Source organism: Arabidopsis thaliana, chromosome 5 (genome assembly GCF_000001735.4).
Source record: "Arabidopsis thaliana chromosome 5, partial sequence".
Lineage (NCBI taxonomy): Eukaryota > Viridiplantae > Streptophyta > Magnoliopsida > Brassicales > Brassicaceae > Arabidopsis > Arabidopsis thaliana.
This window is the reverse complement of record NC_003076.8, coordinates 11,553,292-11,572,665: the sequence shown is the minus strand read 5'-3', so window position 1 is coordinate 11,572,665 and position 19,374 is coordinate 11,553,292. Positions and strand designations below refer to the sequence as shown.

The 19,374-nt window shown below is 37.0% G+C and overlaps 7 pseudogenes across 7 annotated transcripts; 1 reads left to right on the top strand and 6 right to left on the bottom strand.

The window, feature by feature from the left end:
• Window positions 1–368: 368 nt before the first annotated feature.
• AT5G31092 lies at window positions 369–3,164 on the bottom strand (annotated as a pseudogene; the record flags this gene model as incomplete). Its single annotated transcript has 1 exon — window positions 369–3,164.
• A 1,197-nt stretch (window positions 3,165–4,361) lies between these two features.
• AT5G30870 lies at window positions 4,362–5,150 on the bottom strand (annotated as a pseudogene; the record flags this gene model as incomplete). Its single annotated transcript has 1 exon — window positions 4,362–5,150.
• A 726-nt stretch (window positions 5,151–5,876) lies between these two features.
• On the top strand, window positions 5,877–6,329 carry AT5G30648 (annotated as a pseudogene; the record flags this gene model as incomplete). The annotated part of the gene is made up of 1 exon: window positions 5,877–6,329.
• Window positions 6,330–6,768: 439 nt separating this feature from the next.
• Window positions 6,769–7,989, bottom strand: AT5G30460 (annotated as a pseudogene; the record flags this gene model as incomplete). Its single annotated transcript has 1 exon — window positions 6,769–7,989.
• A 371-nt stretch (window positions 7,990–8,360) lies between these two features.
• Window positions 8,361–9,542, bottom strand: AT5G30721 (annotated as a pseudogene; the record flags this gene model as incomplete). Its single annotated transcript has 1 exon — window positions 8,361–9,542.
• Window positions 9,543–10,714: 1,172 nt separating this feature from the next.
• On the bottom strand, window positions 10,715–13,463 carry AT5G30450 (annotated as a pseudogene; the record flags this gene model as incomplete). The annotated part of the gene is made up of 1 exon: window positions 10,715–13,463.
• An 822-nt stretch (window positions 13,464–14,285) lies between these two features.
• Window positions 14,286–17,258, bottom strand: AT5G31511 (annotated as a pseudogene; the record flags this gene model as incomplete). Its single annotated transcript has 1 exon — window positions 14,286–17,258.
• Between the last annotated feature and the right edge of the window lie 2,116 nt (window positions 17,259–19,374).

Sequence of the window (19,374 nt, the reverse complement as noted above, 5' to 3'; positions counted from 1 at the left end):
CTCTCTAATTAGTGGTTCAGACATTTCGTCGAACACTCTTTTGGGTGCGAAAATGTATGGGCTCAAATTCTAGTTGATCAGAAACCAATAGGCATTAAGAACAACTAATCTAGAAGAGATCTATAAATCAAACTCAACCACCTAACAGACTAAGGATTCTAAACTACTCTAACCCATCCTCAGAAAGCTAGTCACTACTCAGACTTCATTGCAGAAAACAAAAACGATGACATGAATGAAAACATCATAGCAACAGAATGATAAGAGAACGATAACAGGATGATGAACTTAGTAATGAAAAGTGAAATACTGGGACTTCCTCCCAAGTGAGCTTGTTTTAATTCTCTAGCTTGACTCCTCACACTCATTAGGCTTAAGGAGGGTGAATGAGAGGAATTGAAATCTTCTCTTCTTCCTTAGTAGATACAACATCGTACTTAGCATGCTCTCTTGACAGGTCTGTAATTAAGTACTCTATGGCCATTTCGTTGTAAGCTTCTTTTTCTTCTAATGGGTAGTCTTCTTCTTCAAACCATTCTGAAGCAAACTTCTTCCTTGGGATAGCTTCAATGCTAAGTTGAGGTTAAATAGCGTCCTCTGCATCCGACGCACTTTATCCCTAAGTTCCTCAACAATGTAAGTTAGCTTCTTGATGGTTTCTTCTTGGAGATCAGACTTCCTTTTGAGTTCTCCCCAATCAACTACATAGAGCGTACTAGATTGAGTTGTTGAGTTTAAAGGTCGTGTTCGAGCTAAACTTTGTTTCTTTACTCTGTAAGTCTCAAATCCTTCTTTTGTAACCACTCCTTGGACCCCAAATGTATGTCCCTCTATGGTTGATCTTCTTGGAGTTTTGTTGATGTCAAACTGTAACCTTATATGCTTCCAATTTTTTACGTCTATCACCTCTCCTCCTAAGGCCAAGAAAGGTCTTCCTAGGATCAGAGGATCTTTAGGTTCTTCATCCATCTCAAGCACAACAAAGTCTGTAGGCACTTCTACTACATTAATCTTGATAGGCATATCTTCTAATAGGCCATAAGGTTTTCTTAAGGTTCTATGTGCAAGGATCAAGGATAAGTCGCACGGCTTATACTTGAGAAATCCCAGCTTCCTTGCCATCGAAAGTGGCATTAGGCTGACTGAAGCTCCTAGATCACATAGACAGTTTCTCAAAGCAAGTTGCCTACTAGAGCATGGTAGAGTGAAAGATCCTGGATCTTCCAACTTTTCCTGAACAATGTTCTTCAGGATGATTGCACTGCACTCGTGAGTTAACGCCACCATTCCTTGAACTTCTATGATCCTCTTTGAAATCATGTCCTTCACACAGTTGTGTGAGTCCGATATTAGCGCAAGACAATCTACTAGAGTCATTGTGATTTCAAGGTACTTCAATTATTTTTCGAAGAGAGCTTCATATTTCTTTATCAATTGCTTTTTGAATCTCCCTGGAAATGGTAGTGGAGGCTTGTAGGGTGGAGGAACAAAGACTTTATCCTTGGTTTTAGCAGAGGAAGGCTTTTTAACAGAACGAGGTAATGCATGAACTAGGGATCGAGTACTACGATCGAGTATGAGCTCCTCTGTTGCTATTTTAGCTCGTGTTTCATTCTGAACAAAATCCTCCCCATCTTGATCTACACTGTTCCTAGTGATAGAGGTAGGGGCATGTCGAGTTGGCAGCTCTCGATCATGGCAAATAGTGATGGCGTGTGCAGTGGCATACTCCTTTGGGTTCTGGATTGCTTTTCTTGGAAGTTGGCCTGGGTTGTTGGAAACTGATGTTGAAGCAGGCTTGCCTTCCAGATATCTCATCCTAGTGCTCAATGATTCAAACTTTTTGTTAAGATCATTGAATGTGGAATCGACTTTGTTGTTTAACTCAGCCAACTTCTTAGTGATTTCCATTTCTCCTGTTGCATGTCCTTGAATTATCTGCATGAGCATGTTCTTCATATCCGAATCATGAGGCGAAGGTGCTTGATGTTGTTGTGGTGGAAAACCATGTGGTGGCTGCTGTTGTTGATAACCTCTTTGGAATTGTTGCTTTGGAACAAACCCCTGACATTGGTTGTACGGAAAAAACGGTTTGGGTTGTTGTTATTGTTGTTGTTGAGGGTAGACTTGGTCTTGTGGGTTGGCTACATTGGTACTTCTGTATTACAGATTCGGGTTGGGTCTATAATTGTTGTACCCTTTGTTGTAGCCACCTTGGTTGTGAACATACGTGATTTCAGCACAATGATCATCCTCCCCCTCTTGGACTTGGAATAGTTCATCTTCACAGGTGAAGTGAACATGCTTCTGTTGCACTTGGAGGAGTTTGTCTATTATGTCATTGAGAGCTTTAATCTCTCTGTGGTTCTTGTCATTAGAGTTAGAGCTGGTGCAGATGTTTCTGTCGTAATCTTCATTATAATTGCCATCCGATTGAGCCAAGTTTTCAACTAGCTCTCATCCTTCTTCAACATCCTTCTTAAGGAAGTTCCCATTTGATGCGGTACAACTAGCATCCTTATCTTAGGCTGGACGTTTCTATAGAGTGTGCTGAGAAGAGAAGCCTACTTAAATCCGTGATGAGGGCATTTGGTTTAATAACCCTTTAAGCGCTCTCAAGCGTCACAAAAGGTTTCAGTTGCTTTTGAGTGAATGAGGTCATTCCGGAGTCTTGCATTTGTGGAGTTGGAGAAGAATTTAGCCAAGAAGGCTTTCTTGCAGTCATCCTAGGTTGTAATTGAATTTTGGGGTAACGTCTTTTCCAATAGATGGGCTTTATCTCCAAGTGAGAAAAGAAACAAGCGAAGCTTGAAACCATCTTCACCGACTCCATTGATTTTAGTAAGGCTATAGAGCCTTTCAAACTCGTCTAGATGATCAAGCGGATCCTCCATTGGCAAGTCATGAAAATTGTTCCCCTGAACCATTGCAATGAGACCGCTATTGATCTCAAAGTTGTTGTTCTGTACGGGAGGAGGAACAATGCCATGACGCTGGTTGTGGTTGTGTGGAAAGTAACAAGCACCAATGTTGTTATGTTGCATTAGCTCATCTACAACGTCAGCCATTGTGTCTGTTGTTGCCTGTTCTGTTAGTTGGCGAGCAATACGGTCGATGTTATCGTTAAATAGGAGGTTCTGATTCCCTTGTGACTGTGTATGCATGCAACAGGTAGCAACCTGACTATAACAGACTAATCAGAGATGAGTATGTAAAGTTGGTTGCTAAGTACCTTAAATACTAAGACTAAAAAGACACAATGTTAGTATCTCTTTTTAAAAAAACGAATTTGATCTTAACAATTCTAATGATCTTAAATATAGCTAAAAGCACCCAACTGGCAACGGTGCCAAATTGATAATAGGATTTTAGTCAATTATTCCTAAACCACTAATGTTGTTGTTGTAGTATTTTAGGTGGCGATCAATTCAGGTGTGATGCAAATAGATGAGATGTGATCAGAAGTCACTCAGTCAAGCCAAGCAATAACAATTTTGAGGTTTCTAACAGTCCCAGAAAACATAAATTCTAACAGATTTACAAAAATCACTCGACCACAACTGACTGGTGCCAGGAGCAGGATGTGGTCGAGAAACAGGTCGAGTATCAGACAGAAAATAAAGCAACTGTACTTGATTGCACAGTCTGTCACCAAACACTAGGTGTGGTTGAGTAAGTTGGTGATAACAGGTAAGAAATGCGAAAAGTGAGCCACATGCAATAAGAACGATTAAAACGATAGCAATGCAACAGACAAATCAAATAGACGAGAAATCCATAAGGATGGAGTAATCAAATGGAGTGGTATCCTAGCCTATTCAGATGGTTAACAAGTGCAGTAAAGCTATCCCTAGACAACAGGTTCAACAACAGATTAATTCACTCGCGTGATAGAAATCCTTAAGCAAAGCTAGCCCAGACTAATTCCCATTAACGGAATCTAACTATGCAAGTAATAAGAACCGATTGATAAAGTCAATAAACGATCTAAACGGCCAATCCCTTTGGATATATACAAATATCTTAGGAACTAGTGGATCAAGCATTCCATCAAACACCTTCTAGGTGCGCGAATGCATTGGATCAAATTCATGTTGATCAGACAGAAATAAGCAGTAAGCACAACTAGTCCTGAAGCGGTTCAATCAATTCTAAAACTTAACTATTCTACAGACTATAGATCTCACAACCACTCTATCCCATCCTTAAGAAATCTAAGTCACTACTCAAACAACATGCTTAAAGCCATAATCGCAGATAAACAAGTATATTGCATAAGTAAAGAGATAAAGAGTAGAGAAACAAGAAGACAGATGAAATCAAATGCAGAATCCGAATAACTTGGAAAAATCTCAAATTATAGGTTACAGAAGCAAAGTGGTGCCGCCAGAGTAAACTAGGTGAACAGAAATAAAAAACTTAAGCAAAAAGCTGAATGTCGACTAGATGTCTGAGGACAAAACCCTCAAACACCTATTTATACAAAACGAAATAAAATGATAGTAGATGGGCCGAGAACCCAACTGACCAGCCGATAGAGTGATAATGGGCCAAGCAGGTCTCGTGATCAAACGAAGCTCCGGACAGCTTCCAAACACTTCTTCTTCTTCTCTTCTATTCCTTATGCTCAGCTTGTCTTGTTGAGTGCGGATTTGAAGAGACTCTGAAAATGTGATCGAGTGCTTGGTCGAGTGATGCCGCTGGGTGGTGAGTGATGATACTCGACCAGGGGGTCGAGTGTGGTGATAGAGTGAATGTCCGAGTGGTGGTCAGGTGGTGTGAAAAAGTGTTACTCGACCATGGGTCGAGTCGTGTCATCGAGTGGCCTGGAGTGTGGTTACTCGACCAGGGGGTCGAGTGATTGGTAAGAACGGCTTCAATGTTACTCGACCAGGGGGTCAAGTGATTGGTAAGAACGGCTTCAATGTTACGGCTTCAATGTAAAATTTCCTCAAAATTCTTTTCTTCACACAATGAATTGAGTGTCAAGATTAAGCTAGAAGAAAATGAGTGAAATAAAAAGTAAACAAAGTAAGAAGACAGAAGATTGATTGGTTATGAAACGATAAAATATAGATTCAGGATTAGGGTATTCTTAGGAAACTATTGGTTAGTAGATCTAATGATAGCTAGGTTATTATCGAACCATTCTTAAATTAAAATTCTAATTTTGGAATAACAGGTGGCGTTCCGGGAAACTCTCAATGCCTATAACTAAGAATAACCAGAGAAGCCGAGAGAAACCTTAGTAAATAGGCCGATTCTTATTACACACCTGTAAACCAGGTTCATCAAATTATAGAACCAAAGACAGATGCCTATGGCGGGTATATCTATTGTTTGGAATCAAGTTCTAGTTAATTACTCTACAACTAGCATTAAGAACAATTTAAGATGAAGAATTCTACAGATAGCCTAGAAAGGGGGCGATCTACTAAACCATATGAACCCCTAATGATAAACCCTAACCCTAACAAGCAAACTACTCAGACATAGAGGTTGAAACAAGCAACATATTCAAGTAAGAAAGCATAAAGACATCAATAAAGAAAAGAGTTAAAAAGGATCTCTTCACTGTATTGAAAACTGAATGAATCTGTGAAAACAAGGGATGAATAGCTTATGTCTCTCAGGGAAAACTTGATAGAAAAGAACTTAGATCTCAACAATGACCTCTAAAACTATATATATGACCTAAAAACGTCCAGGGACTAACAATGCAAATAGGGAAGTATTATGGGGCAAATTTAAACTTCTGTAAACTTGTAAGCGTCAGGGACATCTCTGGGCCGAAACCAGTGTCGATCGACACTCTTGATTGGATTTGAAAGTGAAATCGTCCTTCGCTTTTGCTCCAAAATGTATCCTCATCTCCATTGTTATTCCTCTTCATAGAATACCTGAAAAGATTCTAGAAATAATAAAAAGACTCAAAATCCTATATCAAAAACATAGGTAAAAAATAGGGTTATATCAACTACCGGAAGCTCAACCATGACTAGAAAGGACCATTTCCCTTTACCTTTCATCGATCAAATTCTCAAAAGGTTAGCCAACCATCAATTTTACTGTTCCTTAAATGGTTATTCAGGATTTGTTTTAGATACCAACCCATACGGACGATCAAGAGAAGACAACCTTTACTTGTACCTATGGAACATACGCATGTAGAAGAATGCCTTTCAAACTCTACAATGCACCTCCCACCTTTCAATATCGTATGATGTCAATCTTCACAGAGTATTGAAAATTTCATGGAAGTCTTCATGGACGATTTTTCGGTTTACGGTTCATCATTGGAATCTAGTTTGGTGAACTATTATAATTTCTAAAAAATATTTTAACTCGTAAGAAAAGGAAAGATATAGTTAGCAACTGACTCCCCAAGACTTATATAACGCTATCCCTTGAGTTAATAAGCTAGAGAAATAAAAATAATAATTATATGATTTGTAAATTTGGAAAAATGAAGTTGCCACCTTTACCGTGTATTAGTGTCGATCAATACCTGGTTGGTGCGACACCCATGTCGTTAATATGTTGCTCTTCGAGTTTTGCTCAGAATTGTTTATTTAAGGTTAGTGTTTTCACATGGATCCTCAAGTTGAAACTATTAAATCACTAAACCACACATTAATAGGTTCAAATAAGCATAATGAAATAGGTGCAACAAGTTTCAAATAAAATAACAAACCGACTCATAGAAGGGAAAAATGACTCGAGAATGAAAAATTAATCGAAAGCAGGAAGCAAAGATAGGGAAGATGGCTAATTCTCATGCTCGGAGCCAAAAGTGGGTACTGGTGAACGTTGACGATGGCGAGTAGGAGCAATGCAACTACAGCAAGACAATGTAGCTATTGCGTTCCAAATGCACTTGAAGCTGTCGACCAAGTACTGCTGAAAAATCGGTGGCTCCATAGGGATAGGCAAAGTAACAGGCAGGTCATATGGCATGGCTGAAGAGGATGACCCAAAACGAAGAACACCAGCAGGGTCAATGAACTCATCCTCTGTTTGAGTCGGGACTGATCTATGGATGTGCCTCTTTGTCGCCTAGAGCGTCGTGCTGCGTGTAGGAGGGAAAGATCATGACGGAAGGCAACTGCCCGAGGCTCTTCTGTAATCTCAGTAAGCTATGTGCAAGGCAACTGAATCATATGGTTCCCTGGACCATATCTGAAACACCAAATCAGACTGCCCTTCAACCAGTGAGCTCTCTTCAGATATGCCTTATCATGTTTCACCTTCTTAGTCACAATCCTTACTCCATCAATGCTAATGTTGAAATGCTCGGAAATAGGAGTAAGAATGCTACCAATCCGCTTAATCTTTTTCCATGTTCCACTAAAAAGCTTAGTCTTTGGAGATACCAAGTGATGCGCAAAGACGGTTCCAAAGTTGACATCTCTGTCACTGGCCTCCATCTGTAGACTCTCAAAAAAAGAATCTCCAACAGCATAATAAAGCATAAGTAGCTCATATAGCCTCATCTTACCAGGCTCCATCTTACACAAGAAAGTGTTACTAATGAGCCTAGCCAAGTATCGCAAGACAGGATGACAAATCTCTGAATGCACATAATCCTTAGAATCATAGCTTCCATTGCCAAACTAGGCCCAAAACATCTAAGCATCGCTAAAATGTCCAGGGATCGAGACATATGAAGCATCCTTATCAAACCCAAAAACATCACAGATATCTCGGAAAGAGTATCATAATCATCTCAACTCTGAGAAAAAGGGCGATTGATATAGTCACCTTTGTTAATTCTCGGTTGATATCGTCGTCCCAAACCCGTCTAGAATGAATCTGCTTTCCTTTAAATTTCGGCCGAGGGAAATGAGAAACCAGTCCCTGGGAGCCTGCATGAGACTGGGCAGACGATGGTGGTGCATGGCCGACAGTGGTAGAGCGTCGCCGTGTCTGTGAGGAGGAAGAAGAACCTCCTTCGCCGCTTCTCTTTTGCCTCTTTTGCTCCCCTACCATGTTGCAGATATGTGAAAGTGATGCTTGGAATAGATAGAGAGTACAAATCTATTGAATTTAGGCTCTCAAATCAAAGAAAATGGTGAAGAATCAAAGATTCTAGAGAGAAAATGGTGAATTCGCTTTTTAGAAATGAATGAAGAAGAAGAAGAAAATGTTTTGTTTTAACGCAACTTACTTCTAGAAGTATGGTGTCGACCGACACCATCGTGCTTGGTCCACATCAAGAAACCCAAAAATGATTTTTTCTGAATTGAAAAACAAATAAAGGTTAATTATCCAATATAAATTAAACTATATATAACTCACAAGTAGGTTGCCTCCCACTAATCGCTTATTTAAAGTCATTAGCTTGACTTTGCAGCGGTCTAATCAATAGGTGGATCCTGAAGATACATTGGATGCATCTTTGGAAGCTCGGTTTCAGCCCAATAATGCTTGACTCTTCGTCCATTCACAGGAAACTTTGCGCCATTTTCTCCATTAAGAACAATGGTTCCATATGGTTGAACCGAATGAAGTTTGTAGGGACCTGTCCAATGAGAAGACATTTACCAGGAAATAAAGTCATACGAGAGTTAGAAAGAAGTATCTGGTCATTTGTTTCAAAAGATCGAGATATGATCTTCTTGTCATTATAGGCCTTGGTGCGTTCGTTGTAGAGCTTGGAATTATCATAGGCATGATTTCATATATCATCTAGCTTATTTAACTGAATTAGTCTCCTTTCTCCGGCTGATTTGATATCAAAGTTCAAGATCTTATCTTCCCAAACTGCTTTATACTCTAATTCCACTAGAAGATGAGAAGTTTTCCCGTAACGAAGATGAAAATGAGTGGTTCCTAGCGGAGTCTCGAAAACTGTCCTATAAGCCCAATAGTGCATCATCTAACTTAAAAGACCACTCCTTTTTTGATCTACCAATTGTCTTTTCCAGAATCTCTTTTATTTGCATGTTCGAAACTTCAACCTGACCACTTGTTTAGGGATGATAAGGAGTAGGTACATGATGCTGAACACCATACTTGTGAAGCAATTTCTCGAGAATCATATTGATGAAATGGTTTCCCCCATCATTTATGATAATCTGAGGTACTTCAAAACGATGGAAGATGATAATAGTCTTGTACAACATGATAACAACTACAAAGTCATTCTTTGGGCTAGCGATAGCTTCTACCCATTTGGAGACATAGTTAAAATTGTGACTAGTCTTTAGAGATTCTGATTCGAAGGAGGAAAGGGTCCCATGAAATCAATGCCCCAACAATAAAACACTTCAACTTCTGGCATCTCAATAAGCTTACTAATCTTTTCCCTCCTTTGATAAGAATCACATTTGGATATGAACTTGTGAGCATCGTAGGCCACAAAAAACCTTCTTCAAGAACCTTAGAGACTCTCTTGAAAGTAGCAAAGTGACCGTCGTTATCTGAGCTGTGACAATGGAATAATATATCATGCACTTCTGTTGTAGCGACACATCTCCTATACATACCATATGAACGAAGCTTGTAAAGGTAAGGTTCATCCCAAGCATATCGCCTTATCCCTTGTGATGTAGGTAAAATTGCCCTAAGCTTATTCCCTTAATAAGAGATCGTCGTTAGTACTCAAGGGTCGAATTCCACGAAGTTCGTTTGTACACATTATAGGCCTAAGTATCGAAATCAAGTTAGATAGATGATAAGAAAATAAAAGAAAGCAAATAGAAGATTATGGGGTTGTAAAAGAAGATAATAAAAACGTTAGGCTTAGGGTATTTTCAGGAAATATGTGATTAGTAGATCTAGTAATTGTTATAATGTTATCGAACCACTCTTAAACTCAAATCACTCTTACAGAGTATTATTATTATTATTTTATCTTATATATGTTTATCTGATTAGTAATGTTATATTTTACAGGTACATTATTGGATAGAGACATATCCGGTTTGGTTTCACGAGTTTATCCAAGGTCCTCTTGCAAGGATCGACTACAAGAAAATTGTCATTTACCGACTACGGTGTTAGTCAGTAATTAGTCGTTGATTTCTTGTTTACAACTATTTCACGACTATCCACAGTAGTCACTAATCGAGAGTCGGTAAATGCTCTAGTCGTATATTAGTCGCTATTTAGCGACTAAAACTACGACTAAATGCATGTAATCGTTTTATAGTCGTACATTAGTTGTAAAGTTTGACGACTATTACGCGACTCATTAACGATTAACATACGAGTCTTGTTCCTGCAGTTGGTAAATAGTCGTAACTTGTTACGACTATTTTGTCACTAAATTGGAGACTGAGTTGCGACTGAAGTGTTATTTAGTCAACAATTTTAGTAACTAAAAAATGACTGCTTGATGACATTTTTGGGGACTAAATTGCTACTACAGTTGTTGTCAGAAAACCAATCGAATCACTCAAAATAGCGACTACAAGAATCATACACACCAATTCATTCTCATATAAGAAAAGTAACAAAACATAAATTACGAACATGTTTCATTCACATACAACTAAGAACTTTGTTCAACACAAGTACATAACTTTTACACATAAAAACTTTGAAAAGTGACATTGAGTTCTTGAGTAAGGAGTTTAGACATAAACTTATGAATCAGATGAAATGGAGAGGATGAGAGAGGATCTGTGGTTGTATATGGCGAATGCGTCTCGAGGAAATTCAGGAATCGGGGATCAGTTTAGCGCAAGAACTTATCCACCAAGGACAAGTGCTAGATCTTCTTCTTATGCTCATCCGGAACTCGGGAATTCTCAGCTTCACACAAAGCAACCTTAGTATCACCCTTCTGATTGTAAGAGACCTGCTCTTCTATCTTGTGTTGAGCTTCCAATAACTGTTTTTGCAGACCGAGAAAGGAAGTTGATTCACCTGCTTCCTTCCACTTGCAATTGACAAGAGACTCTTTCAGGCTTCCTACTCCATAAGGAACGCCTCTTGAATCTCTCTCAGTTGACTGCAAAGTATGAGAAAAACTGAGATTAGGAAGCGCTAAGATCAGACCTAAACTTAAACAGAGACCAACACACAACTCTTCAATGCATCTGTGACAACCAGAAGAAACAATTCAGACAATTCACACAAGAAACTTAAACACAAAACAACACACAACTCTTCAATGCCTAACAAATCTCATTACCCAACAGAGCCATTAGTTAAACATCCGTGACAAAAACAAGAAACACTACATGTTCTCACTACAACAATATATCAGACCAAACATGTTATCACAAACACAACATATCAGACCTTTACTTCAACATTGACCCAAATATCAAAACACTTAAGAAGAAGTATTGGGAAACAGAAAACGTTACTTGAAGAAATATTGTTGTACATTCCTTAGCTGTGAGCTCTCGTGGCCGCGAAGCGCCATCTGAAACAGTTGCACATTCTTCAGATATAAGGTTGCAATCTGGTCCGCCTTTCGATCAACATATGTCCCATCAGGTTTTGTATGTGTTTTGATGAAAACTTCACCAACACTGACAGGTCTGCCCAATTCTTCTTCCTGTAATGAAAAAAGAACAAGTCATAGAAGCGTAGAGAAAAGTCAGACTAAAGTTGCAAAGGATTAAAACAGAAAGTAGACTCACCAAATCGTCTAGGATTTGCTCATATGATTTCGACCTTGAGAAGTGTATGTGAGGAACCTAGACCATTACAGTCAAACAGACGGTCTGATGAATAGATTTGACTTCTTTCTTGAGCTTCTTCAGTGTCCCAGTATGCAGTCATTGTTTCCCATAGAGTTTTCCCGATCCATTTAGGTTTCTTTCGACTAGTTCTCACGGTGCTAACCATGCCTTTCATTCGCCTTAAACAGATCTCATTGAAATAATACTGGACAGTACCAGTTATCAAAGGATCCCAATGGTGTGTTTTCTACAAAAACAAAAGGTAATGTCAGTAAACAAAAGATGTGTAATCATATATAAAAGGGCTGAAAGAAAACTTAACAGCAAACTCGAGGAAGTATTTCTCTTGTCTTTCTTGTGGCACACATGTCCAACTGTAGAAGGGACCATCAAATTTGTTTGTAAACACTCTAGTTATCTTCCTAACAAGTCGCGAGTTTGTTTCCCGAGTAAACCTCCATACAAAAGAAAAACAAGCAGTTGTTATTTGGCAGAATATATATACTTATCAGACCTAAACTTAAATCAGAGATCAACACAACAGAACCCTATGATCAGACCTAAACTTAAATCAGAGATCAACACAATAGAACCATAAGATCAAAACACAACATGTTCAAATGCACTTAATCAAAGACACGAATGCAAACACACGACTTTTCAAATGTATCCGTGACAACAACATGAATCAGAAAAGACAAATACTTAAACTACTTGGCCTCACAAAGCTCATTACCCAACATAACCATAAGATCAAACCACAACATGTTCTCACAAAAAAGAGACATATAATTTCATACCAACAAATCAAATCTAGCAAAAGGCTGCAAGTATCATCTAAATATGACAACTAAACTTAAGTTAAGACAATGCAAACACACGACTCTTCAAATGCAGCCATGACAAAAACATGAATCAATTCAGACAATACTTAAACTACTTGGCCTCACAAAGCTCATTACCCAACAGAACCATAAGATTAAAACACAACATGTTCTCGCAAACAACAGACATAGAATTTCATACCAACATATCAAATCTAGCAAAAGGCTGCAAGTATCATCTAAATATGACAACTAAACTTAAACAAAGACAATGCAAACACACGACTCTTCTAGATTTGTCCGTGATAAAAACATGAATCAATTCAGACAAATACTACTTGGCCTCACCAACCCAATATCACAACTAAACCTAAGATCAAAACACAACACAACATGTGCTCACAAATAACAGAAGAAGAAGATCATACCATTCTATATTCGTTAGAGGCAAGGGAGAGAGGACGGTGACCAACTTATCTCTGTCCGACAATATCGGCAGGTCATTTAGAGACTGAAGTGTGTCCTCCTGGAGATCCGGCGACAGAGGAGCATCAGCATCAAAGTTATTGCCTTGAGAGGATAGGTGATTGTGAACCCGAGACTCTTGAACTGGAGAAGGCGGAGGGTCTTGCTGAGGAGTTGGAGGAACCGGCTGAGGAGTTGGAGGGACAAGCTGAGGAGTCGGAGTGGCTAGCTGAGGAGTCGACGTGGCTTGATTCTGGACTTCTACGGAAGAAGTCCTTTGTAGTTGAGGTTGCTGAATCACGGAGTGCTGGAATAACTGTTGAGGCGGAGGGTAGTTCCGGACATGAGCTGTCGTTGACTGTACTTGAGGAACGGAGGCTGGTCTTTCAGGACTCTGAAGCAGAGGGTTACGTTGAGCTGCTGGCGTAAAGTCGTACTGAGCCGGAAGAGTACTCGGTCGTCCAGCAACCGTGGATCCGGTGGCTTGATGAGCAAGTTTAGGAGTGGTTCGCCGCTTTTTTCCTCGCCCAAACATCGTTTGACGGAGAGAAAAATGCTGGAGACTGAGAGAGTTTGTAAGTATGAAATCGAAGAAAGATTGAGAGTGTGAAATCAAAGAGAGATTGTGAGTTTGATTTTGAAAATACAATGTGAGTTTGAATCGAAATGGTTGGAGGAATCAAAGAGAAGAAAGATCGAAAAGGATGAATCAAAGAGAGGAAGAGAGATCGAAGAGAGATTGCTAGGGTTTCGAAGTCAGCTGCGGGAAGAAAAAAACCCTTAAAAGGGTAGGGTTTAGAATTGTTGAAGTAGGGTATGGGCCTCGCGTTCGGGCCAGAATTTTGAGTTTTAGTCGCGACTTTGTTTGGGCCTCAAGTTGTTGGCCCAATAAGTTTGATATTAGTCGCAAAACTGTAACTAGATATTAATTCTTTTAATTGTGTTTGGGCCTCGAGTTTTTGGGCCCAATAAGTTTGTAATTAGTCGCAAAAGTGTCAGTAAATAGTCACTAATGTTAAATTCTTGTAATTGGGTTTGGGCCGCGAGATTTTAGGCTAATAAATTTGTTATTAGTCATAAAAATGTCAGTAAATAGTCACTAAATTTAAATTCTTCTAATTGGGTTTGGGCTTAACTGTTTGTGGGAAAAGTTAAATGTTAAATGTTAATATTAATTATAATTATACTTACAATATAATTAATTATAGTAAATATACTTAGTCAAATCTAATATTTTTTTATTTAGTCAAATTAATTTAAATTTTTTGCATAATTATATATAATTAAAATCATATTATACAATAATATAACTTAATTTGATATCAATATATTACAAAAACATAATATTGTTCTACGTCTTCTTGTTCGTCATCATCAGAAGACGATAAATTACATAGGAATCGATCTTCTGTATCGGTGTCTCCGAGATCGTAATCAAGATTTATTGGGTATCAATCTTCTGTCAAATTGTCGAGTACAAGATCTTCTATTGTAGTCATTAAAACAGCATCATCATTTTCTGTTTGCAATAGAGTCTCGTCTTTCTTTTCATATTCTTCTAATATGTTTCCCCTTGGATTTACTTTTAAAACGTTGAGCCACTTCCGCTTTGATTTCTTCGTGTATAGATAAGGTATAAAACAGACTTGTTCCCTTTGAGATGTTGTTTGTAAATGCACCATGTTTGGATAATTACATAATTGTATATGATCAAGAAAAACTAAATGACCATATATATATAGTGTATGTACCTAAAATAAATGGCTCGTATTTGTTGTATCTTCTCGATGAAAGAACATCGACAACACCACTATTCCTCCTCCGAGTGCCTCTTCTAAGCTTAGGGTCATACCACGAACATTTAAAAAGTGTTATTTTTAAACTGACCACCCCCTCATATTCAAGTTCTATGATATCATTTAAGTTTTCGTAAAAATCTGCGGCGTCAGATGCATCCGCAAAATTTTCACCTTTCACACATAAACCATAGTTACAAGTCTTACGTCCAGTTCCATGACTCTGTGTATGAAACAAATAGCCTTTTGTAAAATACATTGGCCAGGTTTTGACTTTGTGCAAAGGTCCATGTACTATCTCTTGAACCCAAGATGGAAATGGATTACTCGTGTTCCAATATGTAACCTGTATGCAAATTTAGAAATAAACATCATTATAGATATGAAGAATAATAAATAAATGCAAATCATATATAGATAAATTATTTAGACATACATAATCTTTCACCCACACATGATATTCTTCACCTCTTTTCACGTAGAGTTCTTTTTCGTTCAATCATGGATATTTAATAGAAAGAAAATCTTTGAATATACTATACAAAAACAACAAATAGGGCTTATTAACCAACATATATATGAGAATTAGTTATGTGCGTAGAATTTATAATTAAAAACTTAAAATGGGAGTATTTAATTTGTTATATACCTCTCAATTACTTGAAAATAATAACAATTTCGTAAAACATATCCATGTGCGCATTCATAGTCTTCCTCTAATCGACGTGAGTAAATATATTAGGTACTACATGAACATAATATACAGGAACTTCACCCTCATTGAATCTCGTGAACCTGATCCAAATGAGGTAATTCATGGTTATTAACTTGAAAAATTGCTTTTGTAAAGATGTTTAATTACTATATATTTAATTACCTTGATTTTGATTGTATATTATCGGCAAAGTAGTACTCTGAGAAATAAGAATTCTCGTCACTGATATATGACTCAACAATTGATCCGGCCGCATATCTTTTATTTTTTGTTTTTTCCTTTCAACTTGTTGAAAAACCTCTCAAAAGAATACATCCACCTATATTGGACAGGACCGCCCTATTCTGCTGCGTAGGGGAGATGTATAGGCAGGTGCTCCATAACATCAAAAAAAGATGGTGGAAAGATATTTTCTAAGTTGCATATGATCAAAATAATGTTAAGCTTAAAAATTTGAACGCGACTTTTCTGCATAGTTCTCGAACATAAGTCCCTAAAAAATACGCCAACCCCTGCAAAAAAATATAAATTGCATCATCTTAGGTTAATATAAATTGCATCATCTCAGGTTAATATATATATAATATAAAGAGTAAATTATATATTCTTATTTTACCAGATAATGCAAGGTGAACGTTCCGGTCGAGAAGTTTTGCAAAGATAAATGGAAGTAACCGCTCCATAAAAACGTGGCAATCGTGACTCTTCATACCTGACAACTTCCCATTCTCCATATCAACACAACCACCCAAATTAGACGAATAACCATCTGGAAATTTGATTGCATGTTTCACACATTGCAATAAACTCTTTTGGCTTCATTTGTTAATGTATAAGAAGGAAATGGAGCTTTTTCCTTACTATCAATATGTAAGTCAGGCCGAGAACATAATCGTTCTATATCCATTCTTTACATGATGTTATCCTTCATGCTCATAAGAGTATTCATTATGTTATCCAAAAAATTCTTCTCTATATGCATCACATCAATACAATGTCAGAGATTCACGTCTTTCCAATATGGAAGCTCCCATAATATGCTTTCTTTGTGCCAGTTATGTTCCTTCCCATAACCTGACATCTTCTGTTCGTGACTGTTTCCACCAACATCCTTGGTTCTTGGTGGATTTACACCAGACAACCGCTCGTAATAAAAATTTCTCAGCAGTTAAAGACTCAGGTAGATACTCGGTAGAAGCGTCTTTTCCTTTTCAGAAGTTTTTTTTGTTCTTCCGTAATGGATGACCATGAGGAAGAAATCTTCAGTGACAATCAAACAGCACGTCTTCGTTCCATTAGGTAGATAAAAAGACTTAGTACTTTCCATGCAAATTGGACAAGACAATTTACCGTGGGTTGTCCATCCGGATAACATGCTGTACGCCGGAAAGTCGCTTATCGTCCACAACAGTACTGCTTTTAGATTAAAATTTTGATTTAAAGACACATCATATGCATCGATTCCCGTAGACCATAACTCTTTTAGCTCCTCAATAAGAGGTTGGAGGAAGACATCGAGACTACCTCGCGGGTGATTTGGCCCAAAATTCAGAATTATATGAAACAAGTACTATGTATTCATGCACATACCAGGTGGTAAATTATATGGAGTCAGGATCACAGGCCACAAAACAAAAACAATGTTGTTATTTTCGTACTCACGATCTCACAACAAAAATAAAATTCCAATTTTACCCTTACCATCTCAATTAACTATTAAATTTTAGATGATATAATTTGAATTTTATAATTTTGGATAAAAATTAATTTTATTAACATTTTAGTTTATGGTATCTAAAATATTTAAAATTTCATTTTTCTTATAATTAATTTATTTTAAAATTTAACATAAAAATTAGAGAAAATTAAAAATATTTTAAAATGGCCGGTAAACATTCTTCGTGGTGAGAAACTCTTTATTCAATTTTATGTTCTTCACGAATCAAACTAGTTTCTACAAACTCTCAATCCAAATTCCATCGTCTTTTTCAAGATTTATCAATTCACAAAAATGATTAATTTTGTTTTTAGTTGCAAAATAGCCAATCTCAACCCGAATCTCAACGAATAAGATTAATCTTCGATTCTACATTTTTTCAAAGAGCAAACGTCTCTTTGATATTGCAACGATAAAATAAGATTGTAAAATGACTATTTTAAAATATTTTTGATTTTCTCTAATTTTTATGTTAAATTTTAAAATAAAATAATTATAATAAAAATAAAATTTTAAATTTTTAGACACCATAAACTAAAAGGTTAATAACTTTAATTTTTATCCAAAATTATAAAATTATTATCATATCATTTAAAAATTAATAGTTAATTGAGATGGTAATGGTAAAATTAGAATTTTATTTTTGTTGTGAGATCGTGAGTATGAAAATAACAACATTTAATTGTTTGGGTATTAAATTGCATAGTTTTATTACTTCGTGTATTTATCTTCCAAGCAAAAACAATTGGGTATTACACGTCCAAATCAAAATTACTTGAGTTTTTTTTTTGGGTTTTTTCCCAATATAATACTTTTGCTTAACCTAATAGTTTCTTGCTTAATAACAAAAATCCATACATATTGGGCCTTGTTCCCTTCTGGCCAAATGGGCTTTTCTCCAACTTTTGTGACGAATTTGCGTCAAAGTAGCGACGTCGCTCGCAATTAAATTGCGGGAAAACACACGCTAAACAATTGGCCAAAATTTAGGTGATTCTCAGTTTCCCTTCCATTTCTTTCTCTTTCTCTTCTCTTCAATTCGAGAAACTTTGGATCTTCTGTTGGCGAAAGCATCATCGTCGCCTGCTTCGTTCAATCAATTGGCTTCTCATCTTTTTTCTTTCTTTCTAGAGATTTTCAAGCTCACAGTCTGTCTCTTCTTCTCTAAAGGTGTTTGCCGATCAATGGGTTTTGTTGAACAATAAGAGTTAGGGTTTGTTTGTTTGCATGATAATAGGGTTGTGAAATTGAAATCGCCCTCTGTTATCTATCTTTGCTGGAAATTTATGTTCTTTGGTGCTAATTTTATGGTCAATCGATTGTCTTCATTAAGCTTTTTTGTTGTTTTATGTCTAGGCTTCTTTTTCTGGTTATGGATTGAGAGATGGAACATTAATATTTTCTTTTTGGTTGTTTAACGCTTTGTTTTAAGTTTGATTCCTAGATTTATATGTCTCTTTTGTAACTTGTTTGTTTAAGATTATGCGTTTTGTTCAATATATCTACCTGTTTTCTTCTCTTCTGCAGATTTTGCAGCTGCTATAAAAATCTAAACGAGCACAAGGACTGTAAGTTACACAACTACATAGTACTTTTCTTGAGTTATATAATTTCCCTTGAGATATCTTTTCAGTAACTTAGATAGCATTGTGTTCATACTTGTAGGTGAGAAGAAGATCAGTTTTCTTCAAGGTAAGATCACATTGATTGAGATGTTTTGCCAATATATCTTATGAAACTCTGTTTTGCTGCTTCTTCTATTAGCAACCTTGGATCTTCATTTACTTTCTCGATCTCACGTTTGGATCAACAGTTTTAAGGTTTATGATTCCTGCGTAATTTATTGCATAGCTTAAAACGATGATTTCTACTGCTAATTCCTTTGACATTATTCTGCGTAAATTGGGATTTTGTATTCTCTGTTTCTGTACCAAGCTTAGCTTAATCGTTATGCATTTGCTATAATATCTATTTCCACATTTTGTTTTAGACAAAGTGGTCATTGATGGATTTTCTTCCTCACTTATGAATTGTGATGGAACTTAGTAATCTTTTGATTGCTTCTACTGCCAAGCCTCAAGATTCTTTTTTTTTTAATCATTCAAGATTTTTTTTCATGAGGCATACTTATGTTGCTTAATGTGATTACTATATCCTTCGAAGTGTTGATATACAATATGTCTAGGTTAAGGCTCTTTGGAATGCTAGCTCGGTGACC